This window comes from Tamandua tetradactyla, chromosome 20 (genome assembly GCF_023851605.1).
Source record: "Tamandua tetradactyla isolate mTamTet1 chromosome 20, mTamTet1.pri, whole genome shotgun sequence".
Classification (NCBI taxonomy): domain Eukaryota; kingdom Metazoa; phylum Chordata; class Mammalia; order Pilosa; family Myrmecophagidae; genus Tamandua; species Tamandua tetradactyla.
The window spans coordinates 27371191-27388978 of NC_135346.1; the positions used below are offsets into that span (position 1 = coordinate 27371191).

A 17788-nucleotide genomic window follows, 5' to 3' on the forward strand; every position below is an offset into this window, starting at 1 on the left:
GAACAGCTTCCCCCAACCTCTTAGAATAAAATCTGAGCTCATCACCATTGCTTAGAAAGCCATGGGTTGTGCCTGCATGCTCATCTTCTCTCATTTCTCCCCAATCCTGACTTCTTTCTATTCCTTTAACACATCAGGTCTAAGGTCTTGGCAATTTTTTATTCATTCATTCATTCATTCATTCATTCAATAAACATTGATTGAGGATGACTACTCCAGGAACTGAAAATCCAGCAGTGAACAAAAGTCATCAGTTCCTATTCTCAGGGAACTTCCATTCTAACAGGAGAGACAGACACAACATTATGCCATTCTCCAGGAAGAAAAATTAAACAGGGCTGAGACATAGGGAACAAAGGCAGCTATAAGTTTGGATAGGGAGTTGGGGAAGGCTTATAGTCAACATCTGAGCAGAAGCTGAATGAAGCAATGGAGCAAATAAAAGTGCAAATAAAAGAGCAAACAGGTGAACTTTCCAGGTAGAAGGAATCATAAGGGCCAAGAAGCTGAGGTTGAAACAAGTAGACTACAAAACTGGTCTATTTGTAGAGCAGCAAGAAGGCCAGTGTGCCTGGAGCAGAGAGAGTGGAAGAAGGCAGGGTTGGAGAGGAGGCCAGATAATGTGAGACTCCGAAGGCCTTGGGAGCTTGGGGACTTTTCCCCTCAGTATAAGGAGAAGCATAGAAGGATTTCAAACAGGGGAGTGACATGATCTGACTTTCAAAGAACAGTGAATAGACACTGAAGCTGAGCACCTGTTAGGAATTTATTTCAATAGTCCAAGCAGAAGATGCTAGAGGCTTGGGCTAGAGTAGGAGTAGTGAGGCGGGAAGAAGCTGTCCAATTCAAGACATTCTCAAGGTAGAGCTTGCAGGGTCTGCCTCTACCTTGGACCTGGAGTGGGAGAGAAAGGAATCAGGTGCCTTCCAAGGTTTTTGTCCTGAGTACTTGCTCTATTTAATGAGATTGAGAAAATTCTGTGTGCCACTTCACAAGGCTGGTTCCTCATGGTGATTCAGGTCTCACTCCAATGTTCTCTCTTTGAAGAGTTTTCCTATGACCTTCCCTCATCCTCTGTGCAGTTCCTGGTTTTACTGCTTTTATCAGATTAAATATCTGAAGTTATCCTATTCATTTTATTTAATTCATTTATCATCTGCCCACACCCCACACTGGAAAGTAAGTCCCTAAAGAGTAAGATCATGTCTGTTTAGTTTATTGCTATATCTTCAGTACCTAATTCACTGCCTGAACCAGAAGATATGATCCATAAATATTTGTTGAATGAGGTTTCGAAAGGGCTGGACAAGGTAAACTAGTCTACAGGTTTCTTTCATGGGTTTCTTTTCAGAGGCTTTAATATAGCGATTTGTTAATGGATTAAATAATACTGATGGTCTACACTGTGAAAGGCACTTTGTCAGACTGTGGGGAAATAGAAATGAGCAGGAAAAAAAAAAAACAGTTCACACCCTCAGGGAGCTGACAGCACCCTGGTAGAAGGACAGTAAATAATCTCACAAATGTCACATTTCAACTGTGCTAAGACTTGTGAAAGAAAGGTGCACAGGGCTAAGAGAGCAAGTTATCTGGTGATTCCAACTTGCTGGGGAGCATAAGGGAATCTTCTCTGAGCTGAGAGGCATAGAAGTCGTTGTGGGTTGGGGATCTCCAAGAAGGGAATACACTGAGATTACACATCCCGATTATCACATGAGAAGAAACATGCTTTGGCAAAAACTGAACTAGTCCAGACTTCTCATGTACTGGGGCTCTCATGGGTTAAGCAGTTGGATGAAGATGGGCAGCAGGTTCATGATAGAACTACAGTTGTGCATTTACCTTGATACATCTATAAAATGGGTATGCTATCTATCTACCAGGGCTGTTATCTATAAAGTGCTTTGCACAGTGCCTGACACATAAGCAGCACTAAATACCTAATAATCACCATATATTTTCAATTTTTGAAGAGCATAAATCATATTAATACCGTTCCCAAACACATATACCAAACAGCATAGTACCTTACATGTAGTAGAGGCTCAATAAATATTTGTTGAATGAATGAATGAGGGAAGGAAGGAAGGAATGATGGCTGGCTCAATGACGCACCATTTTGGATCTGGCCAGCCATCCTCACCTGAGATGGGCACAGTAAATATAAATAAATCAAACCAAATCCATCTGTGTGCCTCAGGGTTGGCCGCTGCTATTGATTATTGACATAATGGGAGGGAGACTTCTGCCAGTTAGGGATTCTTGGCAGCTTGAATGGAAGGAAGTCAGTATGATCCTTGGTTTTAAACTAAGGGTAAGTTATATGGTGGGAACGCCCAGTGGATTCTGTGGTTTTGTTCATCAACATTACTGGCAATAGGAAGATATAACCGAAGCTAGAAATAGCTACTCCTGAAATGGTTTTTTCCTTTGCACTGAATCTCATGTGCTGGATTCTTATATGTGAATTCTCAGCTGCTATGATAATAGAAATAGATTTGAATTAACACTAATCAACCTGGCTCTCCAGGAGTATGTTGTACCTAAAAAGGTCCGAGTCCTTTGCAAACAGCAGGCAAGGCTTCCTGCCTTCTGGGGCACGAGCTCCTGGCTTTTGTTTAAATCAAGCAGAGTTGAAAGGGAGTCACTTCCATCCTGCGTGGACATCATAAGGAAGAATTTTCAGGCCCCTCAAAAGCTCAGGTTTGAAAAGGGCCAAAATCATCTGCAAGTTCCCAGAGACATTTGTCTAAAAAGGTTCTGTCACAAATCTCCCATGTGTCAGGTCAGGGATGAATGAATGATTGGAAATTGGAAAAGCCATTTCAGAGGACAGTTTGACAGCACCTATTATGATAAGCAGATCCTTCAACCCAACAATTCCACTTCGAGTTTTATAGAGAAATCCTGGTACATATGCTAAAGAGGCAAAAGCAAGCACCTTAGTGCTTCATTATTTGTAAGAATGAAAAAACGTGGGATCAATCTTAAGGTCTAGACATCATTAGGAGAATGATTAAATATAGAGTGTGATACCATGCAGCTGTTAATACAATAAGGTTGACTAGATGTGCTGACATGGAATGCCAAGACAGATTATTAAGAAAAAAAAAAAGCAAATTGCAGTATGCCACATGTGGTGGTTTAAAAATACATCCAGAAAACCTTTAATACTCCTTCCTTCAGGAGGTGGAACTTATGTCCCCTCCCCTTGAGTGTAGACCAGGTGTAATCTCACCTCAAATATAGCACAGGTCAGATATGATGATGTGTCACTTCCAAGACTAGATCATAAAAAGGCCCTCACCCTTGAGAGGGACTGATGGCTCAGCCCAAAGCCATGCCATTGGGCCATCGTGGAAGCAGAGCCTTCAGCCCCAAAAGACTGCAGCCCCAGCTCACATTGTGACCCAAACGTCATGAGAGAACGTGAGCCAGAACCACCCAATTTAGCTTTCTCTAGATTCCTGACTCTCGGAAAATGTGTGAGATAATACATGTTATTTTAAGCCACTGAGTGCTTTGGCAGCAATAGATGACTAATATACCATTACAGAAATAATATATATTTTAGAGATTTAATGTACACATACCTAAGGCATTGGCTGTAGAGAAATCCTGGTACATATGCTAAAGAGGCATAAGCAAGCACCTTAGTGGTTCATTATTTGTAAGAATGAAAAAACGTGGGATCAATCTTAAGGTCTATACATCATTAGGAAAATGATTAAATATAGAGTGTGATACCATGCAGCTGTTAATACAATAAAGTTGACTAGATGTGCTGACATGGAATGCCAAGACAGATTAGAGAAATCTGTAGAGAAAGGTCTGGAAGGAGATGCACCAAACTGACTACAGTGGATATCCCTGAGCAATGAAGAGTGGGATTAGGAGCAGGAGGGAGAAATTAGACTCCTGTACACAGTCTCCATTTTTTGATGAGTCTGTACATGCATTATAGGAGTAATTAAGCTAAAATAAAAAAGGGAAATACTATTTAGGATTCCATCCCCTTAGAATTTCATAGTAAGCCAGAAAAGGTTGAGGTTTACCTTTGATCATCTCTAGGAAAACATGTTGGTTATCCAATTTGTTTAAGAATAAACAAGATTATCAGTGGAGCTCTTCAACCTATTTAAGCAAGCCAACTCTGGTCAGCTACTCTTAAAAAAAAATCACCTTAGCATTAGTCATATGAAATAAATGACTTTTTTTTAACCCATGTTTCATATCTATTGTTAAAGCAGGTCAGGGAAACCTTTATTCAGAAAAGACCTATTAGAAATACTCTTACTCTCAAAGAGTAGTCAAGTTGTTTTGAAAGTGACATAGGTACCTCTACTGGAAAAGCCAAGTTATGTATTAATGCACATCAGTCTTATCAGGTATTTTAGAATCGAAGAGATTTTATTGTCATGCTAAGGTTATGGAAAAGGTGTTTTTAAAGTAATTTTGTATTGGATTTTTTAGGCTTGCGCTAATTTATTTTTCACCTTTGAGCCTGGGGGTCTGCATCGTTTAATGGCATTTCTGTGGCGAGGGCCCTGATCCCTGTCTGTGGGGAGATTTGCTGCAGGCATCACAGCTTCACGCATTTCAGTGGAATTGGGTCCAGAGCTTACTACAAAATGCCTTCTGGGTGACTGACCAGAAATGCAATCACAGCACATTCATTTCAAAAATCCCTTCCATGTGTCATTAAAAAGCAGCCTGCATATTTAAATTTTGTATCTCTCTGACCCTGGAGTTTGGATATGCAGAAGAATGGATTTCTGTTTAGTTTCGGGTTGATGGGAGGGAATAAATGGGAGACATTTCCTTTCTTCTTACTATTGGGTAGCTTTAGTGCTTCTGAGAGCTTCTGAGCCAGCAGCTCCGATAACATACGCCACCATTGCATGGAACGCAGGAGTGAGAATAACTAACATTTATAGAGCGTTTTACACCCTACAAAGTGCGTTAGCATTCACTGCCTCATTTAACGGGCAGAGAGGCTCTTAATTACGTTTTCTGATAAGGGGACAATGACTCTTTCAGTTCCAGCATCTGCAGAGATTACTCTGGTTTTCCTTTTCTGTGGACACATTTCCAGCACTGGAAAGAACGATTCCACGCTCTGGCTTCCGCAGGCTGGGAAAGAAAGAGTACAAGGTAGCAGGTGGGAGACTTATTCATCTTCTCCACGGTGGAGCAATGCTCCCTATTTCCTTTGATCCACTCACATGTGTATGTGTCTCTGCTACAAGAAAGCAGCACAGTGTAGACGGTAGCTCAGGGGTTCTAGAGCCCAGATGCCTCATCCTGGCTCTGCCGCTTTCTGACTGGGTGGCCCTGGGCAAATCATTTAACTTACCCATTAAATGTGTGAAATTATTTCACCTGTCAGTTTTCCCATCTGAAGAAAAATAGATCCGTTACTAGTAATGCCAACATCATAAGGTTTTTAGGAGAATCAAGAGAGCGGCTGGGATGGTCATTAGCTACCGGTAGCCACCGTCTATCCGTGAAAACCTAAGTATTGTCTGGGGGTATTAAGGTTCACTTCACTACTTCTCTCAAGGACTTTTAGGCTGCCTGGGTGACAAGACACATTCATCACTCACTCCTTTGTTCGACGTGTATTGACAGCGGTCTGCTAGTCACAGTTTCAGGTTCTGAGGATACAGCAAGCGGCTTCCCTGCCCTGACAATGCTCACACTCTGGGGGAGGAGGCACACAAAAACAAAATTAAAGGAAGGTATCAGGACAGGATGAAAGTTTCAGGACAGGATGAAATGGGAAGTTGAGCTCGAGAATGAAGGGCTGAATGGGAGCAGCGTATGCTTTTATCTTAGGTGATGAAAGGCCAGCCTTCCGAAACATGGGGAAGAGCAGTCCCAGGGGAGGGAAGAGCATGAGCGAGCATCACGAGGAGGGAGGGAGCTTGGCAGGTTTGAGGAACTGACCCATTACGTGGTTGGAGCCTGAGTTACAGGCAGGAGAGGTGGCAGGACGCCCAGACCCCAAGAGGTGTTACAATTTCATCCAGGTGTAAAGAGAAGCCACTGAGGGGGTTGAAACAGAGGAGTAACATGGTTTTCTATTAATTTATTATATATATTTATGAAATTTAATACAGATTTAATATGTATATAAATGTATCACATATGAATATACATATAAATTTATTAATATAATATACATATATATATATATTAAGATAGTACTGGCTGCTGTGTGGGGTGAGGACTGTGGAATGGTGCTATTACAGTAAGAACAGAAAAACAGAAGAGACATAAGCTATCAGAGATCCACCAAGTGCCCAAGGGAGTTCATAGGAGAGAGGTGGAGAATCAGGGAAGAGAGTACAATTGGAGGTTACCACTGCCTTTGTACACACAGAGAAGTCTGGAAAACATAGATGGTTTCATTAAGGTGTAATCTCACACAGGCCATATTGAGCTTTTCTGCAGTGTCCCAAATTTAAGGTTGGGATCACTGACATCTGCATATATGAGTTATATGAAGTGACATGGATATAAGAGGTACTCCAGTACTGGAGAATCTCTTATATCCCAAATTACACTGATACTTAGACTACACTATGGAGCTAAACTTCAAGAAGCTCCTGAAATGATTTGATCTGTACCTCTGATGTAGAAACTTTTGCCCCAACCTCACCTTGGCTCCTGCAGGCCAAAGAGACCTATAGGTTCACATCCAATCTCTACAAGGCAAAATGGAACCCTTCCATGCCACTCGATCCCAAGACACGATCAACTGAACTGAAGCTGAGCAGACACAAGCAGACTGACGCCTGAATGAAAATGGCCAAGGAAGGACCTAGAGCGCTCGATGATACCTGAGCAGACATGTCCAAGCGAAAGACTTAGCATCTTGACACCACTCTTCTGTCCATTTTTGCCCACATCGTGGTTCCATTTATGCAGTGTTTCTGCCTGGCAGGCCACCCTACCTCTCAATAATAACACCAGTGATGCCAGCTTTCTCTGGAATTGCTTAGACAAGCATCCTCTTTGGATAAGAGGTTACCATCGCCAGCTGACTGAATCCTGTAGCAGCTAAAGAGGATACGTGAACTGGCATCAGAGGAGCTGGTTCAAGTTCAGCCTCCATCATTATCTGGTATTGTGACTTCGGGCCAGAACTCTCATTCTCTGAATTTCAGTTTCCTCTTGGTCAAAAGTTATCAATATCTACCTCAAAGGTTTGTCACAAGTATTAACTACAAGGTGTATCAACGTATTTTATTAAATTAGCAAAATACAAATATGACATTATCATCATCAAATAATGTCAGATGTTTATATGGCATTTTAAAATGTCCTAAATATTTTCATTTGTTATATTTAATTAGCCAATGAGCTAATTAATGAGTTCCATGCTGAACCATAGGTTCCATGGAGACAAACACTTTTTGTCTGATTTTTGCTCACCCTGAATCCCAAGCACCCAGCAAAGTACCAGTACATAGTAGGTGCTTAAGGCATGTGTATTGAGTGAAAGAATGAACAAAAATCTAGTAAATGGATGAACACCCCTTCATGGAAGACAGGGACTATTATTCCCATTTTACAGTTATGGGCTCTGAGCAGCAGGATGGTTTAGTATTGCAAACTAAAACGTCACAGCGAAATTTATGAGTGAGCAGAAACTCATCCTGCAGACTCTCCTGCCTCCTAAATTTGCCCATTTCTGATCCCTGCTTTCTCTACATGGCATGCTTTTTTCAAATGGAATTAAAACCCAATACTTTCCTCTAATGCAGTCTTTCAGTTTTCTTCCTAATGCCATCTGCTCCTTTATATGTCAATACTTATTGATTTTATTTGAAAACTTTTAATTAGAAGCTTCTAGGCAGTGGCTAAGTTTAGAAGCTTCCAGCTTGTCTCATACTCGGCAGCTGCAATAAGGCTTATGATTTAAATTCATTATTATCCTCTATGATGTCATTTTCTTTTCCCTTGCTTTGCATGGTTCCAGGAAGTTACATAAGGCTTAAGAGCCACCAGACTAATACTGTTTCTAAGAAATGACCTTTCAGGGAATTTTCCTCATGCATCTAAGATGCTGGTAAAGCTATGATAATAAGTAACATACTTTCCTTTCACCTCTCCTTTCATCTGAAGATTTTTACTGAGAACATTACAAACCTCATAACACTATAGGGAAAAAACTTCTATTCACTATAGAAAACTAAAACTGAGTTTAAAACTGCATTAGTGGCATACTTAGAGCTAGCCAATAAGTAACAGAATTATGACTATTTTATTAAGTCATAGAATTATAACTATTCTATTCCATCCCACCTTTATCCCACCTCTCCTTGTGGGCTTGGAAAACTCTTATTCATCCTATAAGACTCCATTCACATATCATTTCCTCTAGGAAGCCGCCTTTACCTCCCCACCTTCCAAATTAAATTAGGCTCATCCCCTCCTTTCTACTCCCAACATCCTCTGTGTGTATCTTCATTTAACATTTATTAAGGTTTCGCACGGTTTGTATTCTTGCTTATCTTCTTTTCCTAGACATCAGCTCATCGAGGACACTCACTGCTGTTAATTATTTTAGTGTCCCCCAAATCTCACCAAGCTTGGCACGTAGCAGATGTTCATCACACATTTGTCTAATTGGTCAAGTGTCCTTTCTCAGTCATCAAAGCACACTTTCCACAGCATGGCCAGATTCCCTTCACTCATAACTTAGCACCATATGGATAAAAAAAAAACATTACAAGGCAAGGTTCTCTCCAAACAGAACAACCTGTTCTATTTTCTCCATAGAGCATACAAACTGGCACACCAAAGAACTCACTGGTAATAGTGGCCCGGGGCACATGGAAGGACACAGGTCCTACTGTGTTTGCCTTACAGGTGCTTCAGGAGTCCAGATGATTTAATGCTCCATGGAGTGTTTGGACCAGCGGGTTTTGTACAGCAACATACATTAATGAAGCATCCACATGGAATGCTCGGATTGGTAAATCCTTTTCTGCCCTGGCTTTTCTTTCTCTTTCACCCAAGAGAGAGGGCACAGGGATAGAATTGAGAGGGAATGTTGGTATCGCAATTACCTTGAATCCACTCCCATTTATATTAAAAAGCAACACATTTGAAAACTCCAGTGCTGTAGCTGTTATTAGTAGCATATTACTGTGATAAGTCTAACAATTACCGTAATGTTCCAACAATGTGTGACAATACCATATTTGTACCAGACTATTTGAATATGAGTCTGAAGGGAGTGGGAGAAGGCCAATGTTCCTAAACAACTTTTTGGGTAACAGGAAAGGTATATTTTTAGAAGCTGAAAACCCCTTTCTATATTATATAAAAATTAAATGAGATAATTGTATACAACACATTTGGCACAGCATGTGACAAGCAAACACCCAATAAATTCAGCTAGTGTGTAATAACCACATTAATAATTACTATTTATTGAGTGCTTATTATGTGCCAGGCACTATGCCAAAAGCTTTATATGCGCTCTCTTAATATTCCCAACAATCGGATTAAGTATTGTTTAAAACTCTCTTTTACAGATGAAGGAACTGAAATTCATGGAGTTTTGTAATTTCACTGATAAGTAGAAAACTGAGTCTGAATGCTTGCAGATTCTAATAAGCTATGCTGTCTCTTTTAAAGCAAGCAAGCAGCATTTATCAAGTATCTGTGTGTGCCATAGTGTGCCAGGCAGATGCTGGGATGAAATGAACTCTGTGCCCTCCAGCAACTTAGTCTAGCTGGAAAGGACAGGGAAAACATCCAAGTAGCAGATGAGAAGTGATAAGATAGTACATGATGACTCAACTCATTTAGAGCAGACATGAGCTGGGCTTGAAGGATGAGAGGCTGGAGTGGCCAGGAGAGACCTTGGAACTTGCGCTGTACCTGAAGCTCTCTGTAGGGTGTGCCTGCTCCGCGGGGACCCTGGGGGCAGGAAATGTATTGGGAATACCTGGAGTCTGGAAACCTTTCTCAGACTTCACTCCTCCTCCGCTATACAACCTTTGAGAATCACGGCTGACATGTGTCATTGGGTGTTGATGAAAGTATTTAAAAAGTAATGAGTCGGAACCCTGCAGTCAGATTACCTGGGTTCACATTTTGGCTGTGTCAAATCTCTCTTTGAACCTGTTTTCCTATCCACAGAAAAGGGAAAAAAAATAATTACAGTGATGAGAAAATGAATGTAAAGCCCTTAGCAGGGTGTCTGGCGTATTGTGAATATTCGACGCACCGTAGTTCCTGTAAGTGGTGGTGGTATTTCCTTGGCTTGATGAGGGAGAAAAAGGGTGGGAATCACTGATGTAAGATGTGTGTCTGTCAGGAAACTGCTCTGAGCTCTCTACAAAGGGCTTAGGACTGGGCCTGGAGCAAGGAAGAAGAACTGCTGACAGGCACTACATTTTAAGTTATCTTGGGACTTAAACTTTCCAATCTAAAGACATCTTAGGCTGACGACTCTTCTTAAACAGCTTTGACTACAACTGGCCACTTAAACATAATGGAACGATATGATTTCATACACAATGCCCTTGGGACTGGTAGAATTTCTTGAATGGATAAAACGTCAAAGAAAAGAAGTCAATCATGTTGGCTAAAACATAAGTACAGTTGCAGGACATTGAATCATCTCTCGAAGGACAGATTATTAAGGAGAACCAGTAAAGCAGTTATGAATAATGTAATCTCAAAAATAAGACTATTCTTGAATTCACTCAAATATTTTCTGGAGGCCTCAGTTTCCCCATTTATTAAATGGGGTAACAATAGTACAATACTCCTTACAGGGTAGCTGTGAGGATTAAATGAAATAACGAATATAAGGCACTCAGCACAGAGTTCTCACTCAATAAATTCTCAATACTCTTATCAGTCCAGGTGCTGTGAAAACTTACTTTCAAGATACCAAGATGAATAAAATGCCTAAGAGATCTCATATAACAGTGTTTATAGTTGTTTCTTACACACCTGCAAATGCTTTGGGGACAGTGTTCTAGGCTAATTCATTCTATTCACCTCCAGATCTTCAGAATCAGGCATAGAACTTGGTGCACAGCACGTGCTCAGTAGTGGTGACCTGACTGACGAATGGTGCTTGAGATCATGTTTAAAGAGCACACAGGAGAGAGACACACACAGGCAGCAACTGCAATGCAGACTCATGGCCGTGCTCAAAGTGCTCTGGGTCCTCAGACGGCCTGAGTGACCAGCGACACTGTCCTGGAGGCAAACCAGACCAAGCCCAGATCTGCCCTGCCCCCGCCTGGCAGGTCATAAGTAAGCTGCGTGGAACATCACCCACCATCTGACTGCTGTCACTTAGGGCTTTCTGGCTGCACCTCTGTCATTTGGCTAATGTTCTGCACACAGCAGCGGAGTGACCCGTGACCCTCCTGGCCCCAGGAGCACCTCCGTGAGCCTGTTTTGTTAGATTTCTGCCCAGAGCACTTGGCCGTAACAAAGTGGAGAGGAGAGAAATCAATACAACCTGAGCCGAAAGCACACTTAAAACATGAGCCTTCAGCTCTGAAATCACACTCTTGTCACAGATATCCAAAGTGCCTTTGCTCCATGATCTATGTGCTCAGAGTCCAGTAAGCAAACATGAAGGGGGACATGGAATCAGCTCCAGCACAGGCAGGGAACGCGCTACATTATAAATGGGGACAAAGCCAGGGATAGCTTCCTAGGGTGGTAGCATAGAAAGATCCCAGCCTGTTTTCAAATGCCAGCTGGGGCTCCTTGGATATGTGTCTCAACGTCTCTGAGATTTGCTTTTCGCGTTTGCAAAGGATAATAACTAAGCTTGGTAAGATTGTTTTGGCAATTCAGTGAGCAACAATGAATGTAAAGCACCCAGCACAGGGCCCCAATCTTGGCAGATGCTCAATGAAAGGTAGCTTAATAGAACAGCTTTTCTGATGCTCCTACAGAGGTAAGTAAGGCCAAATGCAGAGAAGAGTAGTTCTAACCACACAACCAAATGCTACAACACTTCAGGTTTCCCACAGTTCTGCAAGAGATACTTAACTAATAGCTACCCTGCTCCATATACTGTATTGGGGCCGGGGATTCACAGATGAATCAGACAAGGGCCTTGTCTGCCAAGCAAATAAACAATTTAAACATACTTTTTAAGAAAGACTTCATAGAAAAGTGGAATGTACAAGGTAATAGGATACACAGAGAAGGGGCACTGAGCTCAGTATGGAGAAGATGAAGCTGAGTTGAGTTTGAAGGATGAGCAGAGAGTCAGCACTGTGAGGACAGGTCGGGAGGTCATTCCAAGTTAATACAACAGCATCACTGGAGAAAGACAGGCCTGAAATAAGATGGAGTGTGTGGGGTACAGGGCTGTGCAGGTGGGGCACTGGGCACACACCAGATAAGGGAAGCTTTGTAGGCCTGCTTTGGAGGGAGTTTACCAGAAGATGGGAATCACTGAAGGTTTTTAAGCAGGGACACATCTGCATTCAGACACATCACTTTGGCTCCAGGGTGCAGTGGGAAAAGCTACCATGCCATGAGACTATCGAGGGCACTATTTCTTAACTTCTTTCCAACTCCAACAAATCTGCAAGCACGTTTTGGGTGGCCCAATTGGGGAAATAAATACCAAGTATGACTTGCGGACCACTTAATCATTCCCTAATGGACAAACGGCTTCAAGCAGGCATCTCTCAGTCCCCAAGCTTCCTGTTCCCCAGAGTCTATTTCTTGATCACATACTTGTCCACTTCTGCTGTGACTGCAGGACTGAGTTCATTACTCTCCATTATGCAGCTCCACTCAGTCATAAGGGGAGGTCACAGGTTTCAGCCCTTGTGGTGTCTGCTACGGTTAAGATAACTAAAGTTCCTCGAACCATGCCAGGCCAAATGTGCCTGCCTTTATACATCATCCTACCCCTTTAAAGAAAGTGACAAACGCATGCACGCACGCGCGCGCACACACACACACACACACACACACACACAAAGACAAATGCTTTGTGCTCTTTCCTAACCATCCTAGTAGATCTTCAGTTATTAATATTAAGCTACTTTATTTAATCCCATATTTCACTGCAACACAATTAAGAATCTCATTCTTCTCGGATATGAGTTAATGAGGCCAATGATTAGACTCTTGGCAGAAAACATATAGTTGTAATGCAGGCTTTAGAAGGAATAAGCAGATTTCATCAAAAAGTGTTTGAAACACTATTTTTTTTTGTATGCTGTATGGCAAGGTCACATTTCATTATTTCTCCATGTGAGTATCCCGTTATTGCAGCAGCATTTGTTGAATTTTTGTTTGTTTGGTTGGTTTTTGTTTGTTCGTTTTTTGGCAAGTACATGGATCAGAAATCAAACCCAGGTCTCCCGCACAGCAGGCGAGAACTCTACTACTGAACTACCTTTGCACCCCCTGATACCCTATTTTAGAACACATTTTTCTCCTAGTTAAGTTCCAATTAGGTCATGAAGACTTTAATATATTGTAAGAAATTTAATATCAATTTAAGAAAGCACATTCAGAGATATGATTGTACATAGTTACCTATATGTACAATTTACTGGCCACACTATCCACATTTATAAATTAAAAGACATAGTTTCCACGTGTTGTTATCTGAATGCTTTCACGTTCCTTAGCTAAAGCGAGCACAGGAAATCCATGCCCAGGCAGCATGTGGATATTCACATATAGTATCAGGATAATTTCCAGAATTACTCATATTCTGATAAGAAAAAAATGGCATAAGATGTAACAGAGTAAGAGAAATCATGTAATTCTATTCTTCTCATTTCCTTATTTCTCGGAGCCTTAAGGTCAGGCTTGTGTTTGAAAAGCAGCAGCACCCAGGAGATGGAGGGAACAACGTCAAGCACACACCATGAGAAGTGACCAAGACTCTTTATGTGGCATCTGACTAATTATTGATGACACCTCTACCACTCCACATTGTAAAAACCGGTTAAATTACAAAAGGCACCATATGCTCAGTTTGAAAACATTAAGACCACCGGATGTTCCTTCCTCACATCCTGTGTGCTGGCTCCTAAGCTTTTCTCTAAATTCCTCTAGCACGGCATACATTATTTTTAGAACTTGGTTTCTTCATCATATTTATAGGAGAAGGCAGTTAATTCAGGTTTGGAATAAACTTGAAATCATAGGAAATTTGTATTTATACAAAAAAAACAAACAAAAAACCACCCAGATTAGTTCTCCCAAACAGACATCCGAAAGACTTTCATTGAAGTCACTCTGGCACCCAGAGCTGCTTCCTTTGGAGCTCTACTTCTCATGGCGCATTGATAAATTTCAAGTCCAGCACAGAGTCACCCTGGGAAAGCGTTCAGGTCAGCTATTTTACACAAGATCTCTTTAGACTCTCTTTGGTTCATAGCAATGTTTAATAATCCACTTAAGATGGTGGTATTGACACATATTCTTTTCAAGAAAGTGAATACTAATAAGTCAGTAACAAGGAAAGGAGGGAAAAGGATAAAGCAGCAAAGCGTCCTCTAAAGCCTTCAGGATACCCATAGAGATGTCCCTGCTTTAAGAGCGAAGAATGATAAGTTTTGCTGTCCTGCTTGTGTGCGAATTCTTTCAGAATAAGGACTTGCCCACTTTCGGTACTTACAGGATCTACACTCAGGACCAGGGGTCCTGATGCAGCTAGCTTCGCATGGCTTTAGCATGGTATCCTGCTTTTTTCCTGCATGTTTATCACAAAATGTAATTTCTTCTTTTTTTATTTATTTAACCTGTTATTGTCCAATTTCCCCCACTAGACTCATAAGCACGGAAGGACAGGACCACATGTTAAGGGGGTTAAGTAATACCTGCTGACTGAAAGACATGCAATACATCCTGAGAAATACTGCTCTCAGTTAGGACTTCAAGCGTCATGCTGTAAGCCACCAGTTTTTCTCTTCATTCATTTAGTGAACAAATGTTTATTGACATCTTTATATGCCAGGTACTGAATCTAGAGCCTGTAAGTACCAAAGTGGGCAAGTCCTTATTCTGAAAGAACTCGCATACAAGCAGGACAACAGATAAAAATATCATTATTTCATTTGATAAGTGCTATAATAAAAAGTTTGGCAAAACTTATCAAAAGCATTAAAATATGCACGCATTTGTCTTTGAACTTGCTATTCCATTTCTAAAATTTAATTCTAAAAAAGTAACCAGGGATATGCACACAGATTAAAAGAATGCTTATCATGGCATTATGTACATAAGAAAAAATAAAAAAAATCCTAGATGCAGGATAGAATACTAAAAAACTTGGGGTAATTTAAAAGAATTCTTAATATGTAAATTGTTCACACTATACTGTTAAGTTAAAATTGTATAATATACAGCCTTTAATTTTATAAAAATGGAAGCATATTTTATATATATTCAAAAGGTATGTACCAAAATCTTGAAAGATGTTGTCTAGGTGGTGTGTTAATAGGTAATTCAAATTTTCTCCTTTTATGCCTCTCTGTATTTCCAAATTTTCTACAATACCCTATAATGGTTAGAGAAAGACATTAATGGCTACACTTGGGAGGGTAACTTTGCTATGTGCAGTGGACGGTATCAACACAGAGGAGGTGCCATTTGGGCTGGATCTTGAGCCTGCAGGGGAGCTGGCTGTCAGGAGGAGATGTATAAAAAAGTAGGGACGCAGGACAAAAATTCTTTATCCAGAAAGCTGTCCTTAAAAAATGAGGGAGAGATTAAAATATTTACAGACATACAGAAACAGAGAGTTCATTAACAACAGACCTCGTCTACAAGAATTACTAAAAGGAGCTCTGCAGGTTGAAAGGTAAAGACAGGAGAGAGAAACTCGGAGCAGGGTGAAGAAACGAAGATCAATTGTAAGGGTGACTAAAAGGGGACATGCAAAACGCAATGTACAGTATTTTCAATAAGCAACTCTACTCTTTAATTCATACAATAATGAGAATACAATTGAACAAGAAAAAAATAAAGGAGGGAAGCAGGAAAGTACAGAGTAGGTTTCAGGGACCACAAGCAGCTCAATGAGGCTACAGCTCTCCACCAAATTTAGCCTGCAGAGAACAATCTGTTTACCTTTTCAAAAGAAAACAAAGCCCCATCTGGACAGTGGTATTCTTTATTAATCAAAATCAGAATCTACTTATGCATGATGGGCCATCCATGCTCCACAGGGCTCTCTTCTCAGCGTTTTGTAAAACGGCAGATAGCTTTCCCATTGGGTGACAGTAACACAAATAAATAGAAATTACACCAAGGTTTCACTCTGGCTGAATTATTTTAAGATAACATCATATGGAAGAGGAAGGAGGAGGACACTCACAGATATCCTTACATCTTAGACCTAATGCTCCCAGTTCCAGCATTCTAGGAGCAGGCTTAATCCCATCGTCTGGACTTTGTCAATGGCCAAGGATACTAAATGAGCAGTGAAATATCTCTTTGATGCTCAGTCATCTCTCAGCACCAATACAGGAATTTCAAAGGCCACGATAAGTGGCTTGACAATCTGGAGAGGGATGATAAGGTCTCAACTTCTGATCACGAAACACAATAAATTCCTTGTGAACAGGTGCTGCTAATGTATATTTTTAAATACCCATCTTTTGCTGTCAATCATTTTCAGGTCAATTACATATGACCCTGATGACCTCAGGCATTTTTAGATTTAGCTAAAACTCAGTTGCACATAAATTCTGGGAAGGGTACACATGGTTTAAATAGAGGGGACTGCCCTGGAGACGATTTGTATCAGAGGTCACAAACTTGAGTGGCAACAGCTCAGTGGCAGACGATGAGTTGTCTATCAAAATCAGTTCTCCCCCTACCCCGTTTTTTTTTAAAACAGGAATGGAGTTTTTCTAGGTACATGACTAGGTAGAAACAATATTTTCCAGCTTTCCTTGCTGTGGAAGATAGGCTAAAAGCTTACTAAACTTTTTCCTTTTTTCTTGGGCATGCAACACATCTATGTTAGTTAAGAGAGGCCATGTGATTGAGTTCTGGCCAATGGCAGTATGTGGTAGTGATACCCTGCAATCCCCCATATTCTAGCCTGGCCCATAAAAAAACTCCCAAGCACAATTCTTTCTCTGTTCCACCTGCTAGGATAAGAGAAAGGAACTCAAGAACCTATAGGAGGATTATAGGTAAGGCCTTTTTTTTTTTAATTAAAAAAAAATTAACAAAACATTTAGAAATCATTCCATTCTACATATATAATCAGTAATTCTTAATATCATCACATAGTTGCATATTCATCATTTCTTAGTATATTTGCATAGATTTAGAAAAAGAAATAAAAAGACAACGGAAAAAGAAATAAAATGATAATAGAGAAAAAAAAAACTATACGTACCATACCCCTTACCCCTCGCTTTCATTTACCACTATAGGTAAGGCCTTTTGAAGATGTTATTTTTTAGTTAGGTTATGGCCCAACTGAGTCAGAGTTGGACTTAATCCTATTTCTGGAGGCCATGTAGAGAAGGCCAGAGAGAGACGCCATTGGAGAAGTCAGAGCTGGAAGGCAAGGGAACCCAGAAGAGACAGAAAAAGAAGCCACCATGTGTACTGCCATGTGATGGAAATGACAAGGAACCCAAGATACCAGCCAGCCAGTTATACCTATCCTGGGATGCAAGCTTCTAGCCTCTGAAACTTAAGCCAATTATGCTTTTTTTTTTTTTTTAATATATTGACACAACTTAATTAATTAATTAATTAATTTATTTTACACAGGTACTGGGAATCGAACCCA

General features: G+C 40.7%; 1 protein-coding gene across 1 annotated transcript in view; it reads right to left on the bottom strand.

Annotated features, from left to right (window-relative positions):
* Positions 1-17788, bottom strand: part of PPP2R2B (protein phosphatase 2 regulatory subunit Bbeta) — a 275813-nt gene that overhangs the window by 155277 nt on the left and 102748 nt on the right. The window lies entirely within an intron of this gene.